General features: G+C 40.3%; 1 protein-coding gene across 2 annotated transcripts in view; it reads left to right on the top strand.

The window, feature by feature from the left end:
- DLGAP1 (DLG associated protein 1) overlaps positions 1-23010 on the top strand; it is a 429880-nt gene that overhangs the window by 302025 nt on the left and 104845 nt on the right. The gene's annotated exons all lie outside the window — the stretch shown is intronic.

The raw sequence follows: 23010 nt of genomic DNA, 5'->3' as shown, positions 1-23010 counted from the left end.
TGGGTTCTACCTTCTAGGCACCAGTTAAGGAAAGTATTTAAACAAGTGTGTTTGGTCATAATTATTTTGCGTTGGGTTTTTTTCTGAACAACAGTAGATTTGGGAATGTATTTCCATGTTATTCTGGAAAGGGACCCCTACTGCCTGTGCTTTGAATTTGCCAAGTATTCCAACCTGTTAGTGTTGAGTATTCTGTTCTTTATAGGTCTGTTCTTTAAATACTTTCCTGAATTACAGCTTTGGCCTGCAAAAGCTTTGCATAATTGTATATTTATGTATACTCAACATGTGAAACTAGCCCTAAGCTAGTCTTTGCAACTCATCAGAGAGCATCTGACATTTAATTAAAAAGAACAATAACCATCTGAAAATAGACAAATCCAGGGTTTCCCTGTTCACTCAGAATTGCACTGTATTTTGTGGAGAAATATAACCAAAACTGAATTATTTTTTAATCATTTATGAAAGCTTTAGTCATGAGGAATGATGAATTTATGTTTTTTTACATGTCACTTTGTGGTTTTCTTTTATCTGTGCCTTTTAAAAGAACCACCCAGATTCTCATGAAAATTACACAAATGGACAATTTTGGTATTAGTGTTTTATTTTAAATTATTCCAAAATGGAGAGGGCCCCTAAAGCAAGAAAATAAATTCTATCCAGGAAAGAAAATAGTGTAGATTAAAATCAACAATTGTTTCTGTCTGTCTTCTGCAAAATTTGTAGCTATAATAGTGAATCATAGTTCAATGAACCAAAAATAACCTAATTTTAGTATAACTTGCCTAAGGCTGTAGCTTTAAAATGGAAAAAGAAGAGCTGCATCTCTTCTACCATCTGTGATTAGAGACAAAAGACTCCTCCTGCATTTCCCTCATTAATTTCCTCTCCTTCCTTGTTCTCCTCTACCCCATTTTTTTTTCCCAGAGACCTTATCTGAGAAATAGATTTTAGAGAAAAGTTTGATCCTTGTTAAGAATGTCGTGCTCTTGACATCAGTGATGAATAGACCAGAAGGAAAAAAACATGCTTATTGCAGCTCCCCAAAGAAACCTGCCTGACTTTGTCTCTGGGGAAGTCAGGAATTGCTTCTGCTCTGTCTTTCCATTAGTGTCCAAAGGAGAAAGCAGTCTCTTTCTGCAGGGATTTTCATAAGCTAGCTGGTACTTACTCAAGGGATCCAGTGATTCCTCTCATCATCCAGCAGGCTTTACCACATCCTTGTCTGAGCCAAAACCCTCCTCTGAGATCAGTTATTGCAATCTCTGCGAGGTGAACATAAATGTTACATACCACCACAAACTCCATAAAGCCGTGCTTTATGCATGGACACACTAACAGGCACAGAATTTATTCTTTTTGAGACTTTAGAAACATATGTTACATAGTTTTGTAATATATGTAATGTGGAGCACAGTGCATCACAGTAAGTGTCTTTGCTCTTGGTCATTTCTGTTCTCTGTAGATATGTGATTTGCAAAAGAAAATGGAATTATTAAAAATAAAAAGTCCTGCATGTCACTGTTCACCCACAGAGGATGTTAGATCAGAGGGGCTAGGCAGCAGAAGCTTTTAGGTTTAGCTTTCAAATTATTGCAATTCAGCAAAATGCTTGGTCAAATATGTCTTTTCACATGTTTTTAAAACCTTTCCTATTCAGGAAAGCTTTTAGGAGTATGCTTAATTTTAAGCTGCACTCTAAAATTCATGTAAGCTTAGGAGCTATGCAGAAGTAGGATGTAAATCACTGGGTAGAAGGAAGGGGGAAATGGGAAATGGTAGTAAAACAAAAAAGATGACAAAATATGAAATGGCTTCTCTTTTTCAATGACTTTTCAGCATAAACTGGCTGAATTATTTCTTTTAATCTATGATGATACTTTATAGAAATGTGTCTTCCTGGAAAAGCTTTCCACTTTCAGAGACAAATTCTATAATACATAATTACACATTGCTTTTACTCCTTTCTGCTGAACATGATAACTGGGGGGGGGGGGGGGGGGGGGGGCAGGGCAGGCAGGCAGGTGAGAACTAGCCAAGTGTTTCCTGGGAATTGAAGTCTTCTGTTATGATGGGTCTTTTTTGCAGACTTCCTCATACTTTCTTAGTAGCGTGACTTGACCTTGACCATGACATTGCTTGTTCATCCCAGGGCTACCCTGATTACTCAAAGAGTTGTGATAGAGTTTTGCTGACGTGTTGGTCAGAGACTAAATTAGGGCCCCTGACTCACTGCATGTAGGTCATCAAGCAATTGTGTAATGTGTGATAACAAGTTACTTCCTTGGCTTATTGTTGACTTGAGTTCAATTTGCACCTGAATAGAGCATTACGGAAATGAGCCAAAAGCCCCTCTAGTCAGCAGGCAGCCTTTTACTGACACTAGTGGACTTTCTAGCTGACCTAGCAGAACTTTATTAACACCTTAACGCTGAATGGTATTCCACTCCTCTAATTATGTTTTTTCTGTTAGTGAAGAACAAGGCACCTTGGGAAACTGGTGCTTCTAAGTGGTAATTGTCAGGGACCTTCTGCACTTCTGCTACTCTCTTTCTCTGTTTTCTCTGTATGCAGTCTCTAGCTGGCTTCACTTTCATCTTTGGCAGATCAAACAACTTAAGAACATGTTCCCTTTTGTTTTCACTGTTGGTTTTGAAGGGATTTTTCATCTTGTGGGACTTTTCCTCTCTGAGTACTTGAAGTCTAATATTGGTCTCATGACCCACGCTGTTCCTCCCACCTACCTACCTACGATTGCTCATGCACCTAGTCTTCTAAGAAAGGATTTTCATTATTACCAATGTTTCTTTTTATATAAGGAATAACTTTTGAACAGCACAACTGTGTCATGTCTCGTTTACATAATACAAATTTATTTTCCTGGGTTTGCTGAGGTTTTTTTCTTGCTATACCTTACAATCTCCCTCCTACAATATTTCTCCCATGCCATGGTATCCATGTGGTTACAGCACGTGTCAAATGCTGTGGTACCATTCTGAATAAAGCACAGCTTGCTGTGATCTTGAAATGCACACCTCCGCTGCAGCACTCTCATTATCCTACCGGGAAGTAAGCAGCTTTTTCTCTCTGTCTTGTTGGCAGTATCCTCTTGGTGTTTAATCTTTCAGCCTAGATAAACTGATCAGCTGGAAAAAAAGTGACATTTTCTTGCCCATTCCTGAAAAGTGGCAAAAGTTTCTCTTGCCCTTGTAAGCACATGGAAAACGGACTGGTTAGCTAACTTCTAAAGAAGGTGCAGACGACAGATAACTCTACTACAGCTGAGCTCAGATCAGGATATGTTTCTTCACTACCTATATGTACCTTGGTTATGCTTAGCCTGGTTTTCATTGGAAAAAAAGTATGCAATTACAACGTCCACATGCCAACCTGTCATCTCCACCTCCCAGTAACTTTTGAATCCATTGGCCAGCTTTAACCGAGTTCGCTAGAAAGACTGCAGTCTGGAAGGCACAAAGTTCCAGTAAACCTTATGACGATCTGTAGCTGAGTAAGGCAAAGAAAGATCTGCATCCATCCCTTATGATCTCTTGAGTGAGCAAAATAGCTAGTGAGCTAAAAGATGAGGAATTTGGGAGGGACTGGAAACTCTGGTTGAGGACAAGACATCTAAGAGAGGGATCCTGTTACCATAGTTTTCCTACTTTTGCTGGCCCTCTTCCTCTACTCTACTGTACAAACACTCACCACTTAAAACATAGCTTCACATTCTGCTTCCTAACTCAATATTGCTGCTACTGTAGCGACTTCAGCCACTTGAGTCTTCTGCACAGCTGCTTTTTTTTTTCTTCTCCAAAATATTACAGTACTTAATGGTAATGTATTTGTGGACATTTTGCATGGGTTTTTTGGGTTATATACAGTTGCAGAATTGTTCCTTTGAATTAATATTTGATCATGCAAACTTTTTTCTGAGATGAATTGTACTCTGATCACTAGTATATTGACAGTTTCAATGATCTTGATACTTTGGACATGCATTTGTAGAACCTGCGTAAAAAGGAGAGAAGGAAGAATAGAAATCAGTTTTTTCTTAACAAATTTTTATTTTCAAGATATTCTAATAGAAACGTCGTGTTTTTCCAGTCATCTATGACGTGGAGAAACACAGTTATAAACACCTCAAACATTTTTTAATGGGCACCAAATTACACCACTGATGATGAAAGGAATGTGTGAGCATATAAGCAAAAAACATTAGGCATTTCTCCTTTTTATCCCATGGTAAAGAATTTGTCTGTGTAACTTCCACCATAGCTGCATCTATTCCTGTGATTTACTGCATAGATAAGTGATACTTAGAATAGAATAAACCAACCACTTCCTAACTTTAAAGTTTATCAGACACCTTTCAAAAATTATATCTCAAAATATGTGCATGTTATTTGTGTACATCCAGGCTTATTTTCTGTGTGCTAATACAAATAGCATGAGTACTTTATACTTATATGTTTATGGGACTCTGAAGATAAAATTGTCTTGAAAGCCTCTGCACTATTTTTCTCAACATCCTATAAAACCACAGTAAATAATCAAGCTCAATTAAGAGGCAGAATCTGGTAGCAAACAAAAACAGTGGAAAAAGCAAGAAGAAATGGGTAGATCTGATTTATACGTCCTGAATTCTAACTGTTCATCACCTGTCTGAGAAAGGATCAGATCAGTTCCTGGAGAACAAGCATTCAAACTAGGGTCAACCTAGATTACAAATCAAATCTTGTTAGAGTTGCAGGACCAGCTCTGCTAGGACTACTTGTAAAAAAAAAAATCTAGCCACCCCATTGTTACATAGTATAAGGTGTTTCAGATAGAAAATCCCTTTACACTTGTAAAAATAATACTCTCAAATAATTTTGTCTGATGGCAATTTGTGGTAATCAGGAGGAAAGGGGATATGCACGCATGGGCACATCCATATAGACTGATGGGATGATAAAGTGCATCATATGCACAGAGTGAATTAACGGTGAAATTGAATAATGCCTTTCAAACGTGGACTAACATGTATGAAAGGATGAGCAAAGGTCCAAAAGGTTTTTACACTAAAGACACAGCATGTTGCATGGCAAGGATGTTTTTAAATCTTATGAGCAAAGCTGGAGGTCATTATAGCTTTGGTTTTCCTATAGTGATGCAACACATGCATTTCCGTATGTAGAAATCTTCATGGCTTCTCAAACTGAAATATACAGTCTCTCAGAAAATCATGGATCAATATAAACTCTGGAGATGGTTCTCCCACTTTTTCAGCTTTTCACAAATGCTGTTCTTGGGAAGTGTCTGCACTGAGGGAAACGATAAGGGATGTAAGGATAATTGTAGCCTGACACATTGGCTAGGTTGTTGTGGCACTTGAGCAAACTGAATCTGATGTCCTTACACTGCATTTCACCATACAGTATGGTGTGAAATACGGTATGAAAACCATCTTGGTCTTAGGAATGAGGTCCTGTTTACCTTAGGCTATTTCTATATTACTATAACATGTTTCAAATTATCCCCAGAAAAAGGTGTTATATAAACAAAAGCATACTGCTTTTTTAAATGGAGGTGTTGTCCTCATTCTGCTAAAATTAATAAAAATGTCTCATTAACTTCACTGGCCCAGATCAGGGGTAGGGGGAAGGAAGAGGGACCATACAACGTGATGCAATACCTCATCTTCCTTATAGGGAGTATTTTTAGACACATGCAGGGAAGCTTGTTAATTTTCTTTCTTGTTGAGTGACTTTCAGTTAGGGAACAATGACTTTCCTTATTAGTACAAAAGGAATAAGTCTAATTAATCTTTTATTAGTGTTTCACAGTATGTTTCTCTTACATTTTCATCAGGTGTTTAGCTAGTGAAAGAATTATTTCTGTTTTCCTTGAGGTGTGTTTGCTTGAAGAGGGTTTTTTTTTGGCTTTCATATGAAAGAGAATAGAGCATCTCCATGAGGTTTGGACGTGCAGCCAGAGGAATAGTATTCTAGAAGTATTGTTGGCCTGGGTAGTAACTTTCCCAGTCTGCAGTTACTGATGCATGATATTATTACTTAGCTTTTTGTTCATATTATCGCAATTCCTTCTCTTTTTTCTTTGAAAGCTAGGGAGAAGCTTCAAACAGGTTTCTCACTTTTCAGGCTCATGTGTCAGGTATGATTAAGTTTAGTGAATAGTTTGTAAGTCAGAAGAAAATTTGAAAGGCAAGGCAATAAAAAATATATTTATTTTGAGGTAGTAAGTGAGTATACCTCTGAAGCCAATGGTTTCCTTAGGGCAGCTGACATCTATTTTGTGTACGTGATATTTAAGGAGCAGAGGATATAGATTTATTGAAGGAACTTTGACCTTGGAGCTTTTAATGAACAATTGCAACTTTCCACTGATGATAGATACATATAGCATGATCAGTCAGTTAATGCTTAATATCACTGATGGGCATGTGAGAAAGCTTGCGCCCCATGGCAGCATTTCTTCTGGGCTTTGTGTCCCCACACACAAAGATATGTACACCTTTACAGCACAGAAATGAACCTGCTCATCTCACTGTACAATCCTCTGTGGAGACAGGGCATTCCTACAGTTCGCTGTATAGCATGTAAGTAGGATGGGCACTCCTCCTGTGATGATCCTCACCAGTTTATCTTGCAATGAAACTGGGATGCCCTAGCTATTACAGTCTCACTGCTAGCAGACGTTGCTTATCCCCTCGTGAAACTTACCTTTCTGTCAGTCTACACCTAGCTCCATATGTCCCTGTGCCCTGTTATGTCAGTAATGTCACATTTGTATAAACAAAGTTATTTCCTGTTTCTCTAAGAGAAGAAGTCAGAATTTGGTTGTAATCTGTGACTTACACTACAGTTGTTGCCTGGCTTGTACTTTTACCTTTATTTGTTGAAATCTGAGGACATCAATTAAAATTAACTTACCCAAGAATAAACATCAGCCAAAACCAAAAAAAATACTTTAAATTTGCTAGTCAAAGTGTGATCTTTTGGCAATACTGGAGCAGATATTTCTGTTAAAGAAAAGCTGCAACTTCATTTAGATGATTGGCTTACTTGCAGAAATGGAAGTCCTTGTCCTGTATCTAGTCACGTGGCCCAGCTTTAAGCTTTATGTTACACATAGCTACAGATGGAAGTGTAAATTGTTAGCTTCTCTCAGTTAAATCCTGTAAACATTTATACATTTTAGAGAAAATTATTTTGGTGAGTGTAAGTCCACCCCATTGTCTGTTTTAAAAAGCAAGGTCTATCACTATACTTTATGGTTCAAATGGTCACTTCTAGGGCTTGCTTTAAGAAACACAATTATAATTACTGAACCAAGATGTGGTTTTCAGCCATCTCTTTCAGGGTATAGCTTTTACACAGCCAACCTGCGTATTTGCATGCAAAACTGGACTTGTTTATTTTTAGCCCTGCTTCTGCCCACCTATTTAAAATGCTGCCTCAGAAAGGAAGTTAATAATGTCCAGTGGGGACAGGAGAAGAAATGCTGCCTTAGAGTGCAAGGACATACACAAGCTATATGTTAGGAAAATTTTCCTAATGGTAATGATAGTTAGGCGCAGGAGTGCATTGCCAAGAGAAATCGCTTCACTGGACATTTTCAAGAAAAGGGTAGAAAATGTCTGCCAGGACAAATTTAGGTGTTGCTGATCCTGCTTTAGGGTTGGAGGAGGGACAAAATGACCTCATGAAGACCCCTCCAGACCTCTCTTTTATGATTCTTTGTCTTTCTCAGGCTATGGAATATACCCACTGCCACTGTTCTTACTTCCTTAACTTTATTTTTAAATATAAAAATAAAATTCTCATCAGGACCAAATTATTCCTGAAGGCCTGCTGTTGAATAGTAAGTATAGATATCCCACCCACAGCAGTGCCGCATGTATTTTAAATGTTATTTCATTGCTAGCGTTTTGAAATTATGTTCCAACTGCTGCCAGCCATACCATGCTTGACTCTCGGTATGTGATCCTGTACTGTCTGGTTTAGCCTGCTAAGGGGAGCTCAGCTGATGTATTAAGTCTGCCATGCAGAAAATTCACAGGCATAGAATGAGATGTGCATTTGCACAAAATTCAGTCTGGAGTACTTAATGTCCAACATAACAAGACAAGCAAGCAGGCAACAATAATTAAGTTAATTATTCATAATAATTTTCTGTTCTGATCAGCCAGAAGTGCAATATTCTTTCACTGTGAAATGCTGGGGCCCCTTTAGATTAAAAATAGAAAAAGATAAAATAATGTATTTTGCTTTAGTTTCAATGTGAAATTACAAGACAATCAGTGTTGCAGACATGCTTTGGGATCTTCTGTTAATTTGCACCATGTTAGGGTGAGAGAAAGAGACATGAAAGTAATTGTGCTGCCCTCACAAATAAAAGTTACTGTTAATATCTAAGTCATGTTGATGCCCAGTCATTTGTTTCTTTTATTTTTTTGTGTTTGTATTACTGCTAAGATAGAGTAATTTTCAACTTATTTTGGTAATTCTTTGCTGACTTGGGTGCAGTATGGGATGAAGGTTAGGGGCAGGGTGCAGCAAAGAAAGCGTATGGCCCCTGGCAGCTAAGGTGCTGAAGTAGGGCAGCATCAAATACACTGTGCTCCCAGTGACACACGTGAATGAAGGTTCACCTGAAAAGGCTTGACTTTTTAAAAACTCCTCTCCTCCTAATGAAGTTATAAATCTTTTCAGGAGAGGAGAAATTAGGGAAAATTCTTAAAGACTTTTTTACATTGTGCCTGCTTTCTTATTCATCATACACCACAAAGATAGAGAACTATCATATGATCACGGCTTGTGTTATATGCTGGTGTGAAAAACATATTCTTGTTGAAAGCACCTCTGCAGCAGCTGAGGTTCTGATTTTCTGTAAGAGATTGCTGCGGTTGCATCTATAGTGGAGTTGCACAGCAATTTCCCATTCCCTTCCAAAGGGCTGTGCTACCTGACCAGGCTACACTCCAGCTGCCCAGCAGCTTTGCCTGCAGCAAACCCAGCGACCACAGAAAGCTCTGTTTTTGTCAGCCCGGAATGCCGGCAGCCACATCAAAGCACCCAAATCCTTCCCTTTATTTAAATGACATTGGAGTGGCAGCCATGCTTGGGTTGCATCTGTGCAGCTCTGCACTGTGACAGTGATGTATCATGCAGAAGGCAAGCTCAGGAGCTTTCAGGACTAGTATATAAATCTCACCAGTTTTACATCTGACAATTGCTATTGCAAATCTGTTCTAAGCCTTCATTACTCTACACTTAAAAGGAAACCTTGAAAAACATCTTTAGAAGGTAGACCTCCTTGGACTAGTTCTAAAACTGTTCACAGTTATTACTTCATCACACCAAAATAGGCATAATATAGACATTCATTAAAACTCTGTCTTGTAATAATCAATATTTGTTACTGTCTGCATAACAAAGATTGGAGAATGTACTAGAATGGAAAAAAGGTTTTTACTTCATTTATTACTTTTACTCTCTTTTTTTCAAAACTTAAAACTGCTACTTTGCTTTTATCATATTTAGAGAAATAATTTGTTTCTGAACGTTGCATAAATCTCAAAACCAAGGATACATGCATAATGCAGTAAGCTTACAACCACTTTGGGTGAAATGGTGTCAATGACGATATCAACTGAGTCATGACTTCATCTCATAAAATTTATGTTTGTAGCAGTGATAGAAATTATATTTATAAAAGCTGGAATTTTTTATTTCAGGGGAGGTGGGGGGGACGACACACGACACAATTTCTGACTCTGAAAAGGTCTTTTTTCCTTATTCTAGTGGGATGTAGCCAACATGTCATTCAACCATCCTTGTGAAGTTGCAGTCAAAGATGTTGAAAATCTCAGAAACATTGGCACTGTCTAGTCAATAGGGTCCAATCTAAATGTCTAGCCATGGATTTCAGACTGGTGCAGGATCTGTTGGACTCATCTCAGTCATGTGGCTGTAAGAGCTGTGAGACAACAGGGATTTGGCAGAGATGTGTTGCTCAGACTTGTTTGAAATGCTGGTGAGTCAGGCTGTGCCACTGCAGTTGTTCAGTCATTTACTGTTGGGTAGATTGTCATTTCTGGCAGAGCAGTAACTCTCTGTCTATTACTTCCCCCCCCCCCCCCCCCCCCTACTTTGAGATCATTTGATTTGGGGCACAAGTTAACTGCTGTTTACCCATAATGAACGAATTTGCATTGAGAGGGAGTGAATGATGCCTTATTCAGGTAAGATGTTAGACTGACTGGCTGGAACAAATGTTAGCACTGTGTCACTATTTCTGTTGTCCCTTTCTCTTCTCTCTCTTTTTCTCTTTTTTAAGTGATTCCTTAATATTACTAAGTAATAATAATCAGTACTTAGCTAAGCATCCTTTTTTCCATTAGAAAAGCCAAGATTTGCATAAAGAATACCACATCTAGAGTCTTCGTCCCTTCACACAGTGACAGAATGACCTTCTGGCTATCAACTACTTCCATATTTCCACCTCCCCACTGCTTATTTTATTTTCTTTTTAAATGAATTTCACACCTTTGAAAATAATAACCGTGTAGCACTCTCTTCAGCTTTCATTTATTGTAGCCCTGATCCTAATACACTCTCCTGCTAAGATTTTCATCAGCGGTGATTTAATTACTAACCTTTTTCACTAGTCCTGTTACTAATATCATCCTTGTGAGTCTTTCACAGTTCTTTTATCCCACAGTTTCTAGTCCTGAGTAGAGCTGGTCCATTGCTAGCACTCATGGATCCTTCTCTTTGCATCCTTTTCTCACTGGGGAGGCATGCAGCTTGTGTTGGAAAATGGCTGTGCCTGCCTTCATTTTGGTGCTCCATTGCTGCCCCCATATACGTCGTAGTAGTTAGATGCACTCAGCCACGCTTCAAGCTGTCTTTGGAGTGCTTTCCTGGGCAACTGGGTTTGCTCACTGCTCCAGTTCTCCAGGCAGAAGCTGCCACAGCGGCTCGCAACCACAGCATGGCAGCCCAGGTGCTCTGGCCACCAACCAGCGGTCAGGCAGCCCTTGTGCATGGATTGCTCTGCAAACACACGTGAACACCAAGGAGGCTTTTTCCTATCAGCTTTAATTGTCCCTTCTCCAGAGAAGTTAATCTATTCCGTTACATCTCTGTGATGACTGCGGTATCTGGCCAAGTGTTTTGCCTCTGGCAGAAGGTTGACAAGCCCTCGTTTTCTATTGAAATTGCGTGTTATGACTATATTCCCTTCCCCTGTTCTCAGAATCAGTGTGTCCATATAATGGTAGCTTGTTATTTAATGTAACTAGCTCCCTTAAGGGCAACAGCCCAAAGAATAATAAAATAAATCATTTGAAGTTCATGCAAACAGTGAATCACCTGAACAGCTGTCTCTAAAAACAGAGCTGTAGTTTGCTGTTGATGTTGTAGAGATTCTTCATCTTTCGAATATGTTTTCAGATTATGTGTTGTATGTACCACCTTTAAATGATGTACATAATAGACAATAAAAAATTATATATAGAGGAAGAACCTTTATTTTGAAGAAATATTTTTAAAGAAGAGGGTGAAATAAAATTGACATGTAAAATAATACTTAAAACAGTGATTTTAGGACTTCCTGATGCTTATTTGCAAGTCTGTTTTACAATATTTTCAATTATAAATTTTTTTTTTTTATCTAATCCCATCTCATAAATAGAATATTTGTATTTCTAGAAAGAAAAAATAGAAATAGTCTTTTTTGTAGCCAAAATCAGGTAAAATCTTGCTTCTGAGTTTAATCTTACAGGTTTTGTTGTACTATCTTATATTTCACAATTACTCCCTAGGTGTTTCTTTCATTAACAGCACTGAAGTCAGCCACAGTGGGAAGTTTAGATCTGATCCAGGTTAGACCTGAGATGAATGGAAATCCCCTGCCCTGCTCCCTGGGCTACCCACTGCTCCCAGTACAGGCCTGAGATACCCTTCTGGGAGGGCGTCTCGCTCCATGGGGAGGTATGCGCTGTAACTCAAAATCAACACTGGGCTTTTTTCCCTAAGGTATGAGACTTCATTTGAATAAGGCACAGAAAAATAGTTGTCGGCTGTTTCTCTGAAAGTCCTTGGGAATACTGTGCAACTGGGATCTGGGTCCTCAGTACTGGATTCTGCAGTGGGTTGTTTACAAGTCTCAAGCGTAACGTTTAAAATCTGAGCTATGGAAGTTTTTTCTCCCCCCTGACAAAGTAGACACGAAGTTTTAAATGCCAGCCTCCTACCCAACACAATGGGATGATAACCTCTGCCATGAATTAATCAAGCTGCTTGTTAAAAACATTTTCTTGCCACTGTTCTCTCAAGTTCTTTTGAATTCAGGCAAATCTAACAGCTTTCTCTTTCATAAAATGATACACTAAGGTTAATTATAGTTCAGGAGCACTCTAAGGTATGATTTGGCTGCTCGGTGTTTCTCAGGTCTAAAAAGAGCATGAAGGGTGCACCTGGAACTAGTGCCTGGCTTGCCTTGTTCCCACAGGGAAAGGGAGGATCAGTTCAGCAATTAAAATGAAGGACAGAAATTGCAAAACTCCCAAGTGTGGTGCCCATTTTTCTGCCAGAGGGGAGCAGGGTGGTGGGAGACTCTGGCCCCTACATCTACATGCTGCACCCCCACGGCAGGTAGGATGTGGCCTTGGGAGCAGAGGCCAGGGAAGGAGTGCCAGGCGCCCCACCACTGCTGCTCCCTGCCTGGCCTCTTCCCAGCAGTGGGTATCAATGAGCCTCCAGCGCACATCGGAATGTCACAAGCATTGTTTCATTACAGTTAGTGCAGCAATTAAGTAGCCTTCTAAAGAGGCAGCAGAAATGCTAGTACAGTCATTGTTAGTCATTGCCCCCTTGCTCTTCACTCCTTTCTGCACTCCTGAAGCAAGGTTGGTGGCAGCATTTCCTTGTGCTCATGGAGATGCCTGGGAAGAGCCGCACCGCACTGCGTGAGCAGCGAGGCACAGCATGGGGAAGAAGTTAAGTCGTCCTTGTACTTCCCTGTACTGTACAGTACGGTATCCTGTACTGCATTCTGCAGCTGCAGAGGCTGGAGAGACCTCATCCAGGGACAGAAGGGTCAATTCTTCTCAACCGTGCTTCCCACGTGCATCCTGCTTCCAGGATGCTCTCCTCGCTTTTTCCACCTGCTGTACATATTTGCTCTCCCCATGAAGTATGAAAGCCCAAAGGAGGAGCATGTGATTCCTAGGAGTAGCAATAACTCATGTTGCATTTTGCTGAGTCTGTTGAAACGCATAGGTACGATCTCATAAGTTGACACATCTCCCCCTCTCTTACCACCATGCAGCCCACACCCATTCCTAACATGTGTCCTAGAGGTGGTTCAGATACTTTCACAGGGGGTAAATGATAGATAGGCATCCTTCCCCTCAGCTAGTCCTACCTCTCCTCTTCCCTCTACGTCCTGCCTATGTACACTAACGCACAGCTTCCCACTCACTTCTCTATAAATTTTCTTTGTATTTCTTACCCTTCACACTATAGCAGAAGGGAATCTTAAAATGTTTTGGTTGTTGGTTGGTTTGGGTTTTTTACTGCCCATAGGGAAGGCCTTCATAGCTAGGGAAAAATCTTTTAATATATCTCAGAGCCTGAGCTGCCATGGTGTGTGCTACACAGAGAAGCAAGCACACCACACACGTTGAAGATCACAGCCTGGTTTGAGTGGAGGGGGTTCCCACTGTACGCTCTGTGCAAGCCTGTTCCTGGAAAACGTGAATTTTCTTGGTTAAAAGCCATTTGGAAGGCTTGGAGAAACATTTGTCTCCTGTTACTGTCTCCTGATTTCTCTTCTCTGGAGGGGGCAGACAGCCGCACGGATGGCAGCCTAATCACCCGCTAAGAGCACGGTGCTGCTGGGGACAGCAAAACCCACAAGAACAAGTGGAGGAGTGTTTTTCTACCTATGTTCCAAGCTCTTAGTGCACTCACAACAGATATTATCCATGAGCTTTCTACAATCTTTTTATGAAGGATATTGATCCGTTTCCTTCTGCTGAGTTTAAGTTTGGTTTTTTCCTGTTTGACAGAGCAGGACTGGGCCTGTTAATTTATGCAGAATTTGCCTAAACTGAGGGAAAAAACATAACTCAGACTTTCCCGTCAATAGACCTTCAGCAAAACTCTTAAGATTTGACCTGCTAAACATCTAGCAGTTACCTATCTAATTAATTACTTGCTTATCTTCAGATATAAACAGCTTTCTAATTTTATTTAGCGTTTTCCTGTTACTGAGTATCTGTTAGTTAGTTACTGTTAGTGAGTAGTGAGTGAATTGCTGTACACACAAAAACCTGCCTTCACATATCCAAATTGCTTTCTTCCTGCTATAGATGGATATTTAGCATAGTTACTGTAGTGAAAGGAGCAAGACTGGTAATACAGCCATAGAGAGTGTATTATTGTGTTGGGCTTCTCTTTGGTTTCTACTTTCAAATAGCTTTATTCTTAACGAATATGGAAGTTAATGTGTTTAGTAAGTTGTGAGTTTCTGTACAGAAGGAAAACTCTTTTTCCAGACCCAGTGCTGACCTGCCCTTTCTAATCACCAAGAAAAATACTTTCACTCATGAAAAACACATAAAAAAGCTTTAAATCCTACCATTTTTGTAATGATGTGCTGAATGTTATGAAAGCAAATTACCCAATGAATCCTAATTAATTGCAAATCAGGTCCACAAACGCTGTAAAAATCAGAATATATTCTAAGATATAATAGATGTGCACCATCTTTTTTATGTTTTGTTTCTTGAGTCCTTGAACTCTGTGTTTGTGTGCTTTCTTCACCAACTGTGAAAACTCGAGGATTTTTTCCTTTAACTGGAAAGATTTTGCAAGGCTCGTAAGATGAGCTTTAAGGAAAACGTAAAGCATTGCAGAAGCCTAATGAACAGCAATCATTGGCAGCACTAGATTGTTCCTCCCTCTAGTGGCTGGCTGGCTCCAGTTGGACTATATGGAGCTCTTTATTAACATCTCGAGGAATTACCCCATTAGTTTAGCTACTGGGAACTTACTTTTTCCACACTAGCATCCTCCAGCTCCCTGCCTGCTTGGTAATCCATGGTGCCTCTGTGTACATATCCGTCACTGTGTTACATGACCAGGCTTTCAGTTTTTCAAGTCCACATCTGTACAGTTTTCTCAAGCTTTCCCGGTCCCTTCTGTACATTATATTACATGTTTCACAGTAGCAGTCACATAAAGAAGGCCACCCTGCCTCTGTTGCATTCTGTGATTCCACACGGTATATTACACCAAATCCAGGTAATTATCATAGCTGATCTCTGATGTATGCTAAACAGAAAAAGTTATGAATTCGAGGTGGCTTAGTTTGTCTAGTCATGGTGAAATACTGGGAACTGTGTTTGGACAGTGAGCAGGACATTCGTGCTTCCCCCGTCTGCCTGGATGTGTCGGTGCATGCCCATACGCCAGTGGGTAGCTCAGGCATGTTCATGTCATTGAAAGAGACAGAACACATCCCTTTGTGAGGAGTTCAAGAAAATGTAAAGGTGTTGCAGAGCTGGAATGTCTGGCTTAATTTTCCCTAGCAGCGGCCCCAATCTACTTAGTCAGAAGGACAAAGTGTGGTGGGTTGACAATTGGCCCTTACCTGGCACATCCGTATCTTATTGTCAGGACCCTGCGCAGACCTTCGAAGGCAGCCCTACACATCCCACCTGCAGGCAAAGACATGCTGGTGTTCAAACGTCGTCAGACAGGTCTCTGCCCTGTTGCTCCTGACAATAACATATGGATTAATATCTTATCATAATGTGTCTGTTTTCTTAATCAAGGTGACTAAAAAACTGAGCAGTAAAAATAGCCGCTATAAGTACAACAGCCTTTTAAGGAAGGGGTCATCTAAGGAAGAGGATGCTTACTCACGCAACGTGATTAAATTGTGTTACTTCATGAGTAAAATTGCAGCCCACTCATAAGAGTTGTGAGACTTGAGACCATAACATAGGTTTCACTACACTTTGCTTAAAATTGACATTTTAGGCATTAAACTTCTCCATAGCTCACTGAAGTTTTATGATGCTGGAGATCTTTTGAAAGAGTTCTGTCTTACCTCAGCAAAACCATTGGCTTGAGATGATACCATAAATCATCATCCACAGCCAATAATAGTTTTAATAGAAAAATGCATTTCTTCTAAAGTACTTTTTGACCATCACACCAAACATTCTTTACTCTTTATTAACCAGCTGTTCCGCTTCATGTACAATATCTGTCTCTGGGGCTGAAGTTTATTATTTCAATCATTCTGTCACCTTTGCCTCCAGAAATATAATAAAAAACATGGTGCCACTAATCTCTTCCATCGAAAAACCTCAGTCATGTCTGCTAACTTTAATTCAGCATCACAAAGCCACTTGAGAGATGCTGTAGGGAAGTATTAACATACCTGTTTTCTGGTTGTGAGAATTTGTATGACTTCTCCTCCAGGTCACACAGCAAATTTCTGTCAACACTGAAATCCGAACCCATGAGTCACAGTCTGTTGCCTGTGGTTTTAAATGCCAGGTAGAAGTTATTTATCCAGAAAAATTTACAGTTTCTTTTTCCTTTTTTTTCCCTCTCTGCTATGGTGTTTTAAACAAAAGCACAGATATCCAGGTGTTTTCATCTTCTGAGCAGGACAGAAGGCCATCTTCAGCTTGACCACGTATCCTACTATTGTGTTCTGAAATGGAAAGGGAGGTTTCTTAACTCATTCATAAGTAGTAGGTTGTTTTGTGATTTATATGGGATAGAGAGCACACTACTAGTCAGTCCTCTGTAAGGAACTAGCTTTGTTCCTTTCCCTGTGCAAACACAGATATTTGGGCATTTTTTCTACTTGTCATCTGAACTTGCTGGATTTTTTTTTTGCTTTAATTTTTCATTTGAAAAGAGCAGTGTACCAATTCAGTAAACCGCATATTTTAATTCTAAGTATGATAATTAAATTCAAGTAAATATTTGGAAATACTTAAAGCCAGCTGACTTTTGCAGGGGTTAAGGCTTTGTTGTAGTTTAACCCCAACTGGTAACCAAGCACCACGCAGCCACTTGCTCACTCCCCCTCACCCAGAGGGATGGGAAGGAGAATCGGAAAGGAATGTAAAACTCAGGGGCTGAGATAACAACAATTTAATAGGTAAAGCTAAAAGCTGCGCATGCGAGCAAAGCAAAGCAAGGAATTCATTCACCATTTCCCATGGGCAGGCAGGTGCTCAGCCATCCCCAGGAAAGCTGGGCTCCATCACATGTAACAGTTACTCGGGAGGACAAATGCCATAATGCCAAATATCCCCACCTTCCTTCTTCTTCCCCCAGCTTATATACTCAAGATGATGTCATATGGTATGGAATGTCTCTGGCTAGTTTGAGTCACCTGTCCTGGCTGTGTCCCCCTGCAGTTTCCCATGTTCCTCCAGCCCTCTCGCTGGCAGGGCCCAAGAAACCAAAAAGTCCTTGATTTAGTATAAACATCACCCAGCAATAACTAAAAACACCAGTGTGCTATCAACGTTGTTCTCACATCATAACCAAAACACAGCACTGCACTAACTACAAAGAAGAAAATTAACTTTATCCCAGCTGAAACCAGGACAGGCTTTCTTCCTTTGAAATGAGGTGTACAACCCCTTTGAAAATTCTCAACCCTGAAGAACATCCACTCTTCAGAAATATTTTTTATGTTCTCATTGTCTTCATCTGAATCATTGCACTTGACACTAACAGCATGATGAATGGCATGATAACTTGTTGTCCATTTCTTTATTCCCAGACCCAAATAAATGTTTCAGGGTGTATGTGTTTCATGTGATCAAAAGATAACTACTTTAAACAATTGGGGAAAAAAAGTTCCTTTTCAGTTCCCAGCAGGATTTTGCATTATTTTGCAGGTTTCTTGAGACATTTTTTTCCTTTGTTCTTTCATACTCCAAAATACAGATAGCTCTGCTTTATCAGGATTCATTCTGTACAAGTTTGGCCCAACAATAGCCTATAACACAGAAGGCATCTGTTTTTTAAAAAAGAAGAAAAAAATCTAATAATGTGTCTTAAGCATAATTTTATATCTTTTGAGCAAACTTGTATTTATCAGAAAAGTTTTATTAATAGAAATCAACTGCAGGCTCCCACCTTGAGGTATGCTTTGGGCCTGTTTATAAAAGCATTGACATGCCAACTTGTCCAGACCACTATCTATATTTTTTTATTATTTATTTATTTATTTATTTATCTGTTTAATATATACACCTGAAATAACAGGTTATCACTTCATGTTGTATCTCTATACAGCAGAAAAGTCTTTTTGTAATCACTGCAAAACAAAACCAGAAAGACTTCGGAATGGAGAGATAGAATTATAAGATACACATGGATAACTGAGTTTTTAGAATGAACTGGGTTTGTTTTGTTGGATTTCTTTTGATGTAAACGCACCTGAAGGAAAAGTGGTAGCAGCTCCTTTTTTCTGAGGAATAGCTCTGGTAAAGTTACATGGAAGGAAAGTCTCCCTGCTCCTGGGGTATCACTTTTGCTGTGCAAGATCAGTGATAAAAGGGAAAATCCCCCAGAGCAGCACACTGTTGCCCAGAGAATCAGTAGAGAATTTGCTAGAAACCCTACTGCACATCATTATTTTTTAATTTACTTATATTCTAGACAGTACTTTAAATAAAAATATGGAATACAAGTTATTATTTCCAGCTTTGGTATGACAGAAGAAGATGCAGGGTTTTATCTTAGTGGTAACTCCCAGTTGAACAGTTTCCCCCAGAGCCTTTGCTTTTTTATCAGGAAGAGACAGCTGCAAGTCATATCTGAGCTCCAAGCTATACTTATCCAGACACAGCTCAAGAAACTGCCTGTAGAGTTATCCAGTAGGTCACTGCTCTGTCTTATCAACCCCCTCTCAACCCCTGCACTTTCAGGAGTAGCTGGATTCTCACAGGTGTCTGCAGAGAAGCAAAATGTAGTAAGATAGAAGTACTTGTTTAGAAAAAAAGAAAAAGCAGTCTTCTCTTCAGGCATTTTAAACCGCTTAGCGTCCTTCAAGTACAAACCAGCTAAAACAGAGGATACTGAAATAGCCGCTTAGTAAGAGTATGCATATGATTTTTCAAAATGAACCCATCAAGAGGCATGAGGAGAGAAAATCCACAGTCACCACCAGTGCATATTACAGTCCAGGTCAACAATTTGCTGGTGGTATCAGGAAATAAAGCGTGCCCACAATGGGTGACGTATCATTGTAATTGCCAGGTAGCATGCTTTGCCCTGTGTTGAATCTTGCTTTCTCAGTCATTCATTTGGAGGTAGCGCTGTTAATCAGAGATGTAAGAAGGTGAGCTCAGTCCCTTAGCTCAGTCGGCTTTGGGATTTTTCCCTTCTCCATAAAACTGAGTTAACATAGTTACTAGCCTCGCCTCCTTGTTGCTTTAAAATGTACTTCCTTTCCAGAGTTTCTCCAGTAGTTTGGTTTGTGTTGCACAACTGTACAGATGGTGTTGAATCTGCTTTTTCCATTTGTTTTTAGTAGGTAACTGAAACTTTTGAAATGGCAGAAGACTGAATAGGGGGTGAAAAAATGCTGCATATGTAAAATGCATTTATGGAAAATGCAGGTGGCTGCGTATTTATGCGAAGGTGTAATGAAGCTGACTTGCAAAACTAAGATGTGTTCCTCACCAGGAGATGTTTATACAGATCTAGCCCGGATATTTGAAATGTCTTTTGGAACTAGGTGGTACAGAAGCAGGCACGTGGCTGGGCCTGCAGGCTTATGTCCATGCAGTGTGTGGGTAACCATCACCTAGTTTCAGGTCCATGTGGAGTTGAGGACACTGAACACTGAAAACTCATTGCAATTTGTCAGGAAAAATTGCTATTAAATAAACACAGCAGTAACATTCAAGAGGAAATAGGTTTTTTAGTATTTACCTAGAAAACATTATTCATAGGTAAATACTGCCCAATATTGTAACTTGGAGCAGCACAGGAGGACTTTCAGCTTCAGGAATTTTGCCCAGAAGATGCCTTTTAGCAGAGCTGGAGCACTATCCTCCCACTCCCTGGAGCAAGCCAGGGCTGCTGCATAAATCGCGGTGCTAAGCAGGGAGGGCTGGCTGTGCAGCCAGCTCAGCACACAGCCAGGTGACATTCCTGAAAAGTAACTGCTTTCCTCCTGCGGTTTGGCAGAGAGATGTAATTCTTGGGTTTTCCCACTGACAGAAGTAATCAAACTTTTAAAGTAGGAATCGGGGAGACCTGAAAATTAAATTAAGCAGGTGAGGGCCAAGCTTGTGGAGACTGATTTTTTTTGTAGAATAACACAAGGACTGCAATGGGATATCTTGATCCCAGATATCCTGGGGTTAAAATAAAGAAATAAATTTTTTAAAAGCTGTCTGTAAGTATTCAGAGTAGGAATAAACTTATTAATACAAAGACGTTCAAACTTCTCCATTTGACGAATGCATGAGGAAGTGCAGATCCACAGGTGTGCAAGAGGATGGTTTGAGTATGTTACCGGACAGCTGAGAGGAGGAAAATGACAGTGTGATTTGACTCACTTGTGATAATAGCAGCACTCATGGAAGTGGCAGTGAAGCGGTCTGTGTCCAGCACCAAAAGCTATGCCTGAGCAGTCCTGGAGGCATCTCCTTCCCTCCTTCTCGGGGGGCTCACCCTCAAACACGTGCTCACAGGTGGCTGGCTGGCAGACCGAAATGCTTGAATTACTAAAATAAGTCTTTCATCTGAGCTGACTGTGGATGACTTTTGAGTCTTACTCGTGGGGAGAGGTGGCACTGAAGTAGCCAAGAACATGAAGTGATGTGGGATCAGGTGGGCAAGCCTGGCCTCACCAAGGAGAGCTGAAGGAGTGTCTTCTGCAGGAAGGAAGGTTTGACTTTTGTGCCAGCGAAGAGAGAATTCATCAAAGCAGTGGTGAAAGGCTTTAACAGGTAGAGCAGCAAAGGATTCATCCTTATGCCAGCAGGGGCCAAAGGGCTGCAGGCAGGGCTGCAGGCACGACTGACCTGCTCAGGCCCTCAGGCACTGTTCGTTCTTTGCACTATACCTGTTAGGAGGCAAGAGCTTTTCCAGCTTAGTTAAATCTATCTCTCTGCTGGTGAGCAGCACGTGGTCCTGAGATTATTAGTGCCAGCCCAAAGGAGACTCGTGCTGAAAAGGCAAGAGCCTTGCATCTCGTGTTTGGTCTAGGCTCAGACATTTTTTCCATAAGCAAGGATCTCCAAAAACCTGTTTGAGCATATACTTAGTACGATTGGCAATAGGGGCGACATTAAGGCCCATAGCTTTCCTCAGAGGGTCTTCTGAGAGGAAAGACACACTTCTCAAGCTGGGTGTTCTTGACAATGTTATATCTTAGCCTGCTAAGTGTAACGGGAAAGGATGGCTTTATCTTCTAGTGTAAACAAAAATGTCTGCTTTTACACAGAAACGACTTGCCCTGGTATGACTGGGTTGATCTGGTTCATCTGGATTGAACCGTTTCTACATTTCAGCATCTGTTTTCATTCTCCAGGGTGGAACAGAAGAGCACGTACAATTATTCCCCATGCATGCACACACCCACATGGGAATCAGCACCACTATGTAGACCAGATTTCTGATTAAAGATAATTGTATAATGTCTGTCTGCACCATCTTCCATCTGCTTCTCTTACCAACTCGATTGTATATGGCATCATGTGCCCCTTCCATGCTGTGCTCTGTTCTTTTACCGTGTCTAGAATGCAGGGAGAAGATACAGCATGTCTATGGCAAGGGAAATGTTCCTTCAGTTCATTAGCCTATTTTTTTTATCGATTGTACACAGCATCTGAGAGGATCTTTAAGATAAAGAGGAAGCTTTGTTATAATGTCTATCTGAATTTTTGTGCAGTCGCCAGCTTTGATAACATTTTAACAACTAAAGATTGCTCTTGAAACAGGGTCACACAATCTCAACACTTCCACATCCCAAAGAAAAAGAAAAAAAAAAAAAAACAACCCAAAGCTTCCTTGTCCTTCGGGATGAAAGCAGGTTTGTAATAAAATCACAAATGAATGGTTTCATGTCTGATGCTGAAGCTAGCAGTAGCCAGATGTGGAGAGTTTTAAAAGGGACTGGGCTTTTTAGAAGGATTTGCTACTAAAAAACATTGATCCAGTTCCTGCTGCCCTCTATCAAACAAACAGGAGCTCTCTGACAGGACACCATGGGCTTATTCAAAAAACCCACAACAGCTAGAGGTAGACAGATAAACACGTTAGAGGTCTGCATGACACCAAACTGTGGACTTCTGAATTCATTTATTTTAAAGTGCTTTCCTGTGTAGCCCTAACAGAATCTGAAAAATCAGGCAAAGACACAAATACACTTTACTGCAATTTCTGCCACTCCTCACCAAGTGGAAAACCCTGTCACACAGGCATGTCCCAGGCAGTTTTGTGGTGTGCTGGTCCATGCAGTGAAAGGGATTGGTAGTCTGGTAGTAGAATCTTTTGTAAAGCAAAAGGGAGCAAATGCCAATTTTGTGCTGATAACGTTGAATTGCCCTTCAGCAGATGAGATTTTTCTAGTTGTCTCCATGTTTTAGACTTTTCTTTCTCACGCTTGACTCTTTAGCAACATACTAAGGACATAAAGAGAGGTTGAGGGGGTGTTCGTTTTGGGGTTTGGGCTTTTTTTTTTTTTGCTTCAAGGACGTCCCCATGAGGAGGTTCACTTCATTATAAACAAAAACAGAAAAGGGGATCTTCAAAACTCAGAAAAATCCCTGGTGAGGGGGAAGAATGCTGAAAACTCTATGGGCTGCCCTTGTCTCTGTTGGTAGCATGACAGCTTTGTGTTTGCTGCACTGAAAAAGCAGCGGAACATGGGTGACAACATGATCAAATTACCCTAGCCTGGTGACCCGTATCATGAGCAGGTTCAGACAGATGC

Source organism: Falco biarmicus, chromosome 3, assembly GCF_023638135.1.
Source record: "Falco biarmicus isolate bFalBia1 chromosome 3, bFalBia1.pri, whole genome shotgun sequence".
NCBI classification, from domain to species: Eukaryota; Metazoa; Chordata; class Aves; order Falconiformes; family Falconidae; genus Falco; species Falco biarmicus.
The sequence above is the reverse complement of the archived record's forward strand: the minus strand, read 5'-3'. Positions and strand labels throughout refer to the sequence as shown.